Raw genomic sequence first — 11,425 nt, 5'->3', positions numbered from 1 at the left:
CCGGATTTGAGTTTTCTAAGGAGATAGAAAGGACGTCTTTTCTAATGGCCCTTTAGAGTCTGACTTTCAAGTTTTCAAAGTTTGTTTAGTTCAGTTAGCTGAGGTGCAGAGTGTAAAATGGCGAGCAGAAAAATAGGGGAGAGGCGCATTCTCTCACTGCGCTCCTCCCCTAGTTTTTCGCTTGCTGTTATTCCCGCTGCATCAAACCAACTGAACGCTTGGAATAGGCTATTTTCCTCTGTACTGAAAATGCAAATACACGGTTTTAGTGTTGTTTTCAAAGTGTGGCACCGAAATTTATAGGAGAAAGCATTTAAATCATGTCAAATAATTTAAGTGCAAACCTTTAAGGCGTTTTCACTTGTTTGGAGATTTTGTCTATGCACGGCTAAACTTTCCAAAGACACGAATCACTGTGCTTCAACAACTACAATTGAAAGGCGCATATGCTAGAATATGGAACGCCAGAACTGTCTTATGATACTTTTTTTTATTATATTGGGTGGTTATGTCATTATATTTAGTACTTATGTTATTATATTCAGTGATTAACTCATTATACTCGGTGCTTATTCCATTATACTCGGTGTTTAGGTCTTTATTTGCGGTGCTGTCTTCATTATATTCTGTGCTTATTCCATTATATTCGGTGCTTCCCTTGTTATATTTGGTGTCTTCTTCGTTATATTAGGTGCTTTTTTCATTATATTCGGTGCTGTCTTTATTATATTCGGTGCTTTCTTTGTTATATTCGGTTCTAACTTTGTTTGGTGATTTCTTCATTATTTCAAGTGCTAACACTATTATATTCCATGCTCTTTACCTTATATTCGCTGCAAAGGCCATTATATTCGGTACTTCCTTGTTCGGTGATTACTTCATTATATTCAGTGCTTACTTCATTATATTCGTTGCTTTCTTCGATATGATCGTCACCAGTCTTCGCAAGGGGCCGTGCAATTTGGAGGTAGTCTAGGGAAAGCCGGGAAAAACGGGTGTCACGAAAACTCAGACCCCGAAAACTCAGACCCCTCAAAATTAAAAACTCAATTGAAGGGGTGAGTGCAAAACCATGCTAAGTGACGATTTGGGTGAAAAAAAAAATTTTCCCAAAAGGGCTTGAATTTTTGCATGTGGTCTTCAATGTAATAGAAAAACGTGGTCCTGTATTTTTGTCGCTGGTTTTTGCTTCGTTTATAAAGACGCCGCTAGGAAAACCGAGTGGTTTTTCTGCATACGCAATATCTCGAAAACGAAGTGAAGCTTAGCGGAAAAAATACAAGACATTGTTAAACATACCTAAACAAAACTGCATGCGAAATTTGGAGCGTTTTCGACAAAGTTCACTATTGATTAAAATACCTAGCGCCCTTTTCCCGCCGAGGTCTTCAAATAAACGAAGCCGGGCCTTTGTTATGATAAACAGAGCCGATTCTTAGTTATAATAGCCAAGCCAAGCCTTTGTTACAAGTCGAAGTCTCACCTTGGTTTATCATAACAAAGGATCGGCAAGCCGCGTCCGCAAGGACTTTGATTTCACTTAGAAAGCAGCAAAATGTGAATTTCACACAACGTATAAGCTCAAAAATGTTGATTTTAGGTCAAAAAAGGTTTAAATGTTGATTTCATGTTAACGCGTTACAGCCAGGAGGTTGATTTCTCTTAGAAACCAGCAAAATGTCAATTTCACGCAACGCATCAGCTCAATGATGTTGATTTCAGGTCTAAATAGGTTAAAATATTGATTTAACGTTAACGCGTGACGGCAAGGAGGTTGATTTCACTTAGAAACCAACAAAATGTCAATTTCACACAGCGCATAAGCTCAATGATGTTGATTTCAGGTCTAAATAGGTTAAAATGTTGATTTCAACTTAACGCGAGACGGCAAGGATGTTGGTTTCACTTAGAAACCAGCAAAATGTCAATGTCACGCAGTGCATACGCTCAATGATGTTGATTTCAGGTCTAAATAGATTAAAATGTTGATTTCACGTTAACGCGTGACGGCAAGGATGTTGGTTTCACTTAGAAACCAGCAAAATGTCAATTTCACGCAGCGCATAAGCTCAATGATGTTAATTTCACATCTAAATAGGTTAAAATGTTGATTTCACGTTAACGCTTGACGGCAAGGATGCTAGTTTCACTTAGAAAACAGCAAAATGGTAATTTCACGCAACTTATAAGCTCAATGATGTTGATTTCACATGAAAACGCGCCATAAATAGGGCTGACAGATTAACAGATTAACCCTTCTCCGCAACGTACGGGTCTCCTTACATCTGCATGTCCGCTGATCCCAGAAGCTCAAAACACTACAAATCATGCCGATTTGAAATAAAATCAACGCAACCTGGATCACAGATCTATGTTATAATCGATCGCTACTTGTTGGCCATTCTTATGTTTAAACAATCTAGTTACCAGTTCGAGAAACGTCTGCAGAACGTGATTGCAATGCATGCCGGGAAGGGTCTTTACACCTCGTGTGCGGGAAAACATGGCGGTCGATACAAGACAAATTTTACAAGTCTAAAACCAGTTCTCGCTTTCCAAACTTTGACCCTAGCAACGCTTGGCAAATGGGCCACGACTCACCAGAGGGTATTTTTTTAGGCAAGAACTGCTCTTGGACTTTGCTGCCTGGCTCGATCTGACTTCGAACGCCGATCACACGATTACGGTATATCAGCTGCCTTCGAAGTTGCAGAACACATTTTGATTCTTTAAAACGTGCTGATGACTTACGGGTTTATCGAAACTTTATGATGTCTCTCAACCACCAGGCAGGCACACAAGTTACTTTAAAACAATGCTTAAGATATTAGTTGACAGAGCTCTAATGCGGCACATCTCTTTTTTGTTCGATGAATTTCGTTTGACTCTCGATCGATTCACGTGTTGTGCTCACGTCACAATACCCGACATAAACAATCTGTTCCCAGATTTCCGCTCTATATATGCTGTGAGATTTGATTTTGACTTCATACACTATAAACAGTCTGCCTGTTTGCTGTTCAACAAATAAACTCCTAAAGACATGACTAGGAAAAGCCAAGTATTTTTGCATACATTAAAACTCGAAAACGAAGCAAAAACCAGCGACAAAAATACAGGGCCGCATTTTTCTATTACATTGAAGACCACATGCAAAAATTCAAGCCCTTTCGCGAAAATTTTTTTTTTCACCCAAATCGTCACTTAGCATGGTTTTGCACTCACCCTTCAATGCTCCCTCATCATAGGTCTCCAGTGCGTGCAGAGAGCCTTATGGTCCCTCATCATAGGCCTGCAATGCGTGCAGAGAGCTTTATTGAAAGAGTGAGTGCAAAACCATGCTAAGTGACGATTTGGGTGAAAAAAATATTTTTGCAAAAGGACTTGAATTTTTGCATGTGGTCTTCAATGTAATAGAAAAACGTGGTCCTGTATTTTTGTCGCTGGTTTTTGCTTCATTTATAAAGATGCCGCTAGGAAACCGAGTGGTTATTCTGCATACGCAATATCTCGAAAACGAAGCGAAGCTTAGCGGAAAAAATATGGGACATTGTTAAACATACCTAAACAATACTGCATGCGAAATTTGGAGCGTTTTCGACAAAGTTCACTTTTGATTAAAATACCTAGCGCCCTTTTCCCGCCGAGGTCTTCAAATAAACGAAGCCGGGCCTTTGTTATGATAAACAGAGCTGATCCTTTGTTATAATAGCCAAGCCAAGCCTTTGTTATAAGTCGAAGTCTCGCCTTGGTTTATCATAACAAAGGATCGGCAAGCCGCGTCCGCAAGGACTTTGATTTCACTTAGAAAGCAGCAAACTGTGAATTTCGCGCAACGTATAAGCTCAAAAAGGTTGATTTTAGGTCAAAAAAGCTTTAAATGTTGATTTCACGTTAACGCGTGACAGCAAGGAGGTTGATTTCTCTTAGAAACCAGCGAAATGTCAATTTCACACAACGCATAAGCTCAATGATGTTGATTTCAGGTCTAAATAGGTTAAAATATTGATTTAACGTTAACACATGACGGCAAGGAGGTTGATTTCACTTAGAAACCAACAAAATGTCAATTTCACACAGCGCATAAGCTCAATGATGTTGATTTCAGGTCTAAATAGGTTAAAATGTTGATTTCACGTTAACGCGTGACGGCAAGGATGTTGGTTTCACTTAGAAACCAGCAAAATGTCAATGTCACGCAGTGCATACACTCAATGATGTTGATTTCAGGTCTAAATAGGTTAAAATGTTGATTTCACATTAACGCGTGACGGCAAGGATGTTGGTTTCACTTAGAAACCAGCAAAATGGAAATTTCACGCAGCGCATAAGCTCAATGATGTTAATTTCACATCTAAATAGGTTAAAATGTTGATTTCACGTTAACGCTTGACGGCAAGGATGCTAGTTTCACTTAGAAAACAGCAAAATGGTAATTTCACGCAACTTATAAGCTCAATGATGTTGATTTCACGTGAAAACGCGCCATAAATAGGGCTGACAGATTAACAGATTAACCCTTCTCCGCAACATACGGGTCTCCATACATCTGCATGTCTGCTGATCCCAGAAGCTCAAAACACTACAAATCATGCCGATTTGAAATAAAATCAACGCAACCTGGATCACAGATCTATGTTACAATCGATCGCTACTTGTTGGCCATTCTTATGTTTAAACAATCTAGTTACCAGTTCGAGAAACGTCTGCAGAACGTGATCGCAATGCATGCCGGGAAGGGTCTTTACACCTCGTGTGCGGGAAAACATGGCGGTCGATACAAGACAAATTTTACAAGTCTAAAACCAGTTCTCGCTTTCCAAACTTTGACCCTAGCAACGCTTGGCAAATGGGCCACGACCCACCAGAGGGTATTTTTTTTAAGCAAGAACTGCTCTTGGACTTTGCTGCCTGGCTCGATCTGACTTCGAACGCCGATCAGACGATTACGGTATATCAGCTGCCTTCGAAGTTTCAGAACACATTTTGATTCTTTAAAACGTGCTGATGACTTACGGGTTTATCGAGACTTTATGATGTCTCTCAACCACCAGGCAGGCACACAAGGTACTTTAAAACAATGCTTAAGATATTAGTTGACAGAGCTCTAATGCGGCACATCTCTTTTTTGTTCGATGAATTTCGTTTGACTCTCGATCGATTCACGTGTTGTGCTCACGTCACAATACCCGACGTAAACAATCTGTTCCCAGATTTCCGCTCTATATATGCTGTGAGATTTGATTTTGACTTCATACACTATAAACAGTCTGCCTGTTTGCTGTTCAACAAATAAACTCCTAAAGACATGGCTAGGAAAAGCCAAGTATTTTTGCATACGTTATAACTCGAAAACGAAGCAAAAACCAGCGACAAAAATACAGGGCCACGTTTTTCTATTACATTGAAGACCACATGCAAAAATTCAAGCCCTTTCACGAAAAATTTTTTTTCACCCAAATCGTCACTTAGCATGGTTTTGCACTCACCCCTTCAATTGTTATCACCTGAATTGCTCTATGGCCACAATGGGGTGAGATTTTTATCTTCTCCAGTTTATGTTGTGACGTCGATCAAACGGTGAAAAACAAATATTTAACTTCTCAGGTTTATCGCTGTTGCGTCAGTCAAACAGTGAAGAACTAACAACGTTTAGAACAGCAGCCGACACTGTTTTTCAAAACAGACCTTTCTTATGCACTTGTATGCAGCAAAAAAAATGTGTTGTTCTCTGAAACATACTCGTAAAAAGCACGTGAAGGTCGAACCGATTGAACCGCCACGTCTGGTCTCGAAATGTCAGTGAACGAAAATTGAAAACTGGCACGAAGGCCCCGCCACGAGGCAGATTTAATAATTAACTAATCCAGGCAGTATGAAAAAAAGAAAAGAAATAGAAGTGTTTGGTTTGAAACTTACTGTTTCCTGTAAGAAATATTCACTATTCCCGTTCTAAGTTGGAACGCAAACATGGCTATCTCTATGTACTCTTTTTTTCTTTTTTTCTAAATTTTGTTAATATCTGCGGGTTACGTGCCGAAAGTCACGCAACGCACATAAAGTCAAAAAGCAGATTGCGATCAAATGAGTATGTTTCAGAGAACAACACTTTTTTTTTTGCTGCATACAATTGAATAAAAAAGGTCTGTTTTGAAAAACAGTGTCGGCTGCTGTTCTAAACCTTGTTAGTTCTTCACTGTTTGACCGACACGACAGCAATAAACCTGAGAAGTTAAATACTTGTTTTTCACCGTTTGATCGACACGACAACATAAACCGGAGAAGATAAACATCTCGCCCCATTGTGGCCATAGAGCAATTCAGGTGATAACAATTAAGTTTTAATTTCGAGGGGTCTGAGTTTTCGGGGTCTGAGTTTTCGTGACACCCGTTTTTCCCGGCTTTCCCTAGACTACCTCCAAAGTGTACGGCCCCTTGCAAAGACTGGTGACGATCATATCGAAGAAAGCAACGAATATAATGAAGTAATCACCGAACAAGGAAGTACCAAATAGAATGGCCTTTGCACTGAATATAAGGAAGAGAGCACAGAATATAATACAGACAGCACCGAATATAATGAAAAAAGCACCTAATATAACGAAGAAAGCACCGAATATAACGAGGGAAGCACCGAATATAATGGAATAAGCACAGAATATAATGAAGACAGCACCGCATATAAAGACATAAACACTGAGTATAATGAGTTAATCACCGAATATAATAACATAAGTACTAAATATAATGACATAACCACCCAATGTAATAAAAAAAGTATCATAAGACAGTTCTGGCTTTCCATACTAGAACATCCCCTGGATTTTTCGGCCATTTTTGAAAATGCTCAGAACTAGCTGAATTTTGGCATGTGGGCTTCGTTTCACCTGAGAAACATTGCTCTGAAGTTTTTTTCGCTGGGTTGCTCTTCGTTCTCAAGAAATAACGTATGCAAAAAAGGCACAGGTTAGAAAAATCAAGTGATTTATTGCATATGCAATATCTCGAGAACGAAGCAAACTTTAAAGTGAAAACTACGGGACATTGCTTAACATACCTGAACAAAACTGCATGCGCAATTTGGAGTGTTTTCGACAAAGTTCACTTTTGATTAAAATACCTGATGTCTTTTTCCCACCGAGTCCTTCAAACAAACGAAGCTGGCCCTTTGTTATGATAAACAGAGCCGATCCTTTGTTATAATAGCCAAGCCAAGCCTCTGTTATAAGTCGAAGTCTCGCCTCGGTTTATTATAACAAAGGATCGGCCCGCCACGACCGCAAGGACTTTAGGGACCTTAAGATACCCTGGACATGGCCTAGGACGATGGCAACCAGAAGTAAATTCGCAAGGTCTTCCATTTAATTTGCATAAATGTCACCACTTGACAGCCTCCACCTTAGTTGTGGCGGCGACGAAGTTCATTTTGGCGGCCTCTCAGAAAGGTGAGTTCTTTTCCGACTTTTTCCCGTAAAATAACATGTTTTGCCCAAAATTTGTAAACATTATTATAAAGAAATAGATTCCTAAACTGTCTGGTTCAATTTTGTTTTCATAATTCAGTTTTAGCAAGCATATGAAGGGAAAAGTGAGCGTCAAGCAGGTAAATCTGTGGAAATTTCCTCGCACAGAGTATTGCTTTATTTCTTATTTCACCTAGATTTTTATCATGTGAAACTAATCTGTGGCAGGTTAGGACCGCTCTACACTCTGAATCTGCCACTTCTTCAAGGTCAAATCTTTCATACTCTTCATACGGTAATTCTAAGTTCTTTGAAAAGCTGCAGTCATAGAGGAGCACGAATTCTTCATCAGAAATGATGTCGGCTAAATAGGCTCCTGCTAAAAGCTCTCGGGTCTTCTTAAACACTGTCATAACAGCGAAACCGCCTGATTCTCTGACTGAACCTGTTTGTTGTTATGACTTGTTTTGGCCACCGCTTGCACAACGCAAATCTTAAGGTTTCTTTTTCCCGCACAAAGGTGGTGGTTACTACCCATGCCCTCTCGGACGTGACCGCATTCTTCAAGGCCACCGCGACCAGTATCTTAAGGTCCCTTTTGATTTTGCTTAGAAAGCAGCAAAATGTCAATTTCACACCACTTATATAAGCTCAAATTTGTTGATTTCAGGTCAAAAGTGGTTAAAATGTTGACTCATGTTAGCGCACAATGGCAAGGATGTTGATTTCTCTTAGAAAGCAGCAAAATGTCGATTTCAAGCAACGTAAAAGCTCAAAAATATTGATTTTAGGTCAAAAAAGGTTTAAATGCTGATTTCACGTTAACGTGTGACGGCAAGGATGTTGATTTCACTTAGAAAACAGCAAAATGTCAATTTCACACAATGTGTAAGCTCAAAACTGTTGAATTCAGGTCTAAATAGGTAAAATATGGCGGCCGGAAAATAGTGTTAACATCTGGAACTTACTTTGGTTGTCTGGGACAATGATTATCTGCACTGAACAAATAAACATTAAATAAGCACTTTTCCAAATACAGCAATGTCTTAAATGGTAAAATTCATGAGATAAATACAAATTTTTCGACAAACGTGATCATAGTTTTATGTCACGCACTGCCTAACAGATTAACAAATTAACCTTTCTGCACAACATACGGGTCTCCATACATCTGCATGTCCGCTGATCCCAGAAGTTCAAAACAGGACAAATCATGCCAATATGAAATAAAATCAACGGAACCTGGATCACAGATCTATGTTACAATCGATCGCTACTTGTTGGCCATTATTATGTTTAAATGAAAAAAGCGGACACAATCTAGTTACCAGTTCAAGAAAAGCCAGCAGAACGTGATCGCAATGCATGCGGGAAGGGTCTTTCCACTCCGTGCGTGGGAAAACATGATGGTCCATACAAGACAAATTTTATAAGTCAAAAACCAGTTCTTGCTTTCCAAACTTTGATACTTAAGCAATGCTTGGCAAATGGGCCACCACTCACGAGAGGGTATTAATTTTTCTTGGGCAAGAACTGCTCTTGGACTTTGCTGCCTGGCTCAATCTGACTTCGAATGCCGATAACACGATTACGGTATATCAGCTGCCTTCGAAGTTTCAGAACACATTTTGATTCTTTAAAACGTGCTGATGACTCGTGGGTTTATTGAGGCTTTATGATGCCTCTCAACCACCAGGCAGGCATACAAGGTACTTTAACACGATGCTTAAGATACTAGTTGACAGAGTTCTAATGCGGCACACCTCTTTTTTGTTCAATGGTATTTTATTTGACGCTCGATCAATTCACATGTTGTGTTCACGTCACAATAACCGATGTAAACAATCTGTTCCCAGATTTCTGCTCTATATACTATTTTCCTTTGACTTTAAGACAGCTAAGATTCAGTGGAATACACTATAAACAGTCTGCCTGTTTGCTGTTCAACAAAATAATAAGAAGGTTTCTTTTGTTTTTTGTTCAACAAAAGATCTCCAAAAGATGCCGCTTGGAAAACTGAGTTTTTTTGCATATGTAAATGTCTCAAGAACTAAGAGCGCCCCAGCCAAAAAAACTTCAGAGCAATGTTTCTCAGGTAAAACGAAGCCTACATGCCAAAATTCAGCTATTTTTGAGCACTTTCAAAATGGCCAAAAAATCTAGGAGACGTTCTTGCACGCGGCCTTTCATATCTCCCTCAGAGCTTTATTATCTAGCTCTCTGCACACATTCCAGGCCTATGATGAGGGAGCATAATATTATCTTCCTCAGAGCTTTATTATCAAGCTCTCTGCACGCATTGTAGGCCTATGATGAGGGAGCATATGAAAGGCTGTATGCAAGAACGTCCCCTGGATTTTTCAGCCAGTTTTGAAAGTGCTCAAAACTAGCTGAATTTTGTAGGCTGCAAAATGAAGACGAAATTACACTTATTTAATCGAGATGCTTAGGAGATAGAGACGACTTGTAAACCCTATTGGAAATTTGAGTCAAAATGTGAAAGATTTTGTAGCCATTTTATATGAGAATTCAAAAATGCCCTTTTCTTATCTTAAATTTCTAGATTCTGGTCCAACTTTTTATGAACTTGTAACTTGCAAAAGTTTCTGTTCAAAGTAAATTCAGATACCAAACTGAAATGTCAAGAATAGCGGAAAGGGATTTACTTGGAATTCGTGTTCCCTGTATTTCGTATCACATAATGAGCTACTTTACTCATTAATATGTATGTTTTCCTCTTCTCTGAGTTCAAGAATCTTGCTTAAGAACCACTTTCACTGCTCCCTTGGGTGTTCAGTGATGGTTGAAAGTGTTCTTTTCAGTCTGCCCGATTTTGTGCGATCTCTGACGAACATTTGCAATTGCGGCCGACCATCAAAGCCAGAGGCTATCATTAGAGTGTGGTATCATGAGAGTGAGGAAATACATTTGGCACTCAGAGGGTGGCGTTCTCACTGTGCAGATAGATATCTGGTTGTAGCTAAGTTTGCCTTGTTCTGAGAGATATTTCAAATTCTGCTCAGAGGAAAGAGCAAGATAAGTGCTGAGAAATTTTTCTCGAGACAGCTACTAAAGCCTTTTGAAGTACTGATAAATTTTTGAGTTTCAGTGAACGCGTTTATCGTCGTTGAATTTAACCTTCTGAACACCGACTTGAATGAAACATTTGCTCATTTGTCAAACAGAAAATAGATATAAATCAGCGTGTAAGACCGTACACAGCATGAGAAGAACGGCGAAAGCAATGTTTACAAATCACTCTGATAGATCAGTTTTGATCATTTAGCTGGACTGTTAGTTAGCATTTGCCACCGGTGAAGATACCGGGCACCGGGCCTTCAAACAATTATTGCGATTTTAGTGTTGTTTTTTCATTCCTTAAATAAAGTGACCGCCGCAGCCAGCTATTCCATCTTGTCCTCCCACTCCTCTGGTGTACATTTTAAGGACAAATCGATATTTTTATGGATGTGTAAAAAGTCACGAGCCGAGCTGCGAAAGTTTGAAGTTCTTTCTGCACGTTATGCTGCCCTTAAGGGAATGTGGCTCGAAAGTGCCGTGACATGGCCAAAACCATTTCAGTTATCTCACTATGGTTTTACAGCAATGCGATCCTGAGAAAGCAAACGACACAGATCAACGATATGTCACAAAAATTTGTCCAGCACCGTATAAAAGGAAACAATGATAAGTCAGTGTCTTTTCAAAGAGTGTTAAACAACACACATTTGCGAGTCTTTGCAAATTTCTCTGCTAACAATGGCTGGGGTGAGACATAAAGTGTGTGGTTATCACAATACTGAAAACTTTAAGTGCTCGTTTCTTTTCCTTGCAGAATCTCTTACCAGGCTGGTTACTCTAAATATGATGTAAATAGTGAACAACTAGTTTGCCGGTCTAAAGGACTTAATTATACCTTGCAATTAAAGAATTATTGTTGATTATCAAAAACCTAAATTAAG

General features: G+C 39.3%; 1 protein-coding gene across 3 annotated transcripts in view; it reads left to right on the top strand.

Moving 5' to 3' along the window:
- Positions 1 to 11,425, top strand: part of LOC110047353 (allantoicase-like) — a 180,485-nt gene that overhangs the window by 149,364 nt on the left and 19,696 nt on the right. The window lies entirely within an intron of this gene.

The sequence above is a fragment of the Orbicella faveolata genome, unplaced genomic scaffold (genome assembly GCF_042242905.1).
Source record: "Orbicella faveolata isolate gen_17 unplaced genomic scaffold, um_ofav_v1 contig_1, whole genome shotgun sequence".
NCBI classification, from domain to species: Eukaryota; Metazoa; Cnidaria; class Anthozoa; order Scleractinia; family Merulinidae; genus Orbicella; species Orbicella faveolata.
Note: the sequence above shows the minus strand (reverse complement) of the source record. Positions and strands in the feature narration are given on the sequence as shown.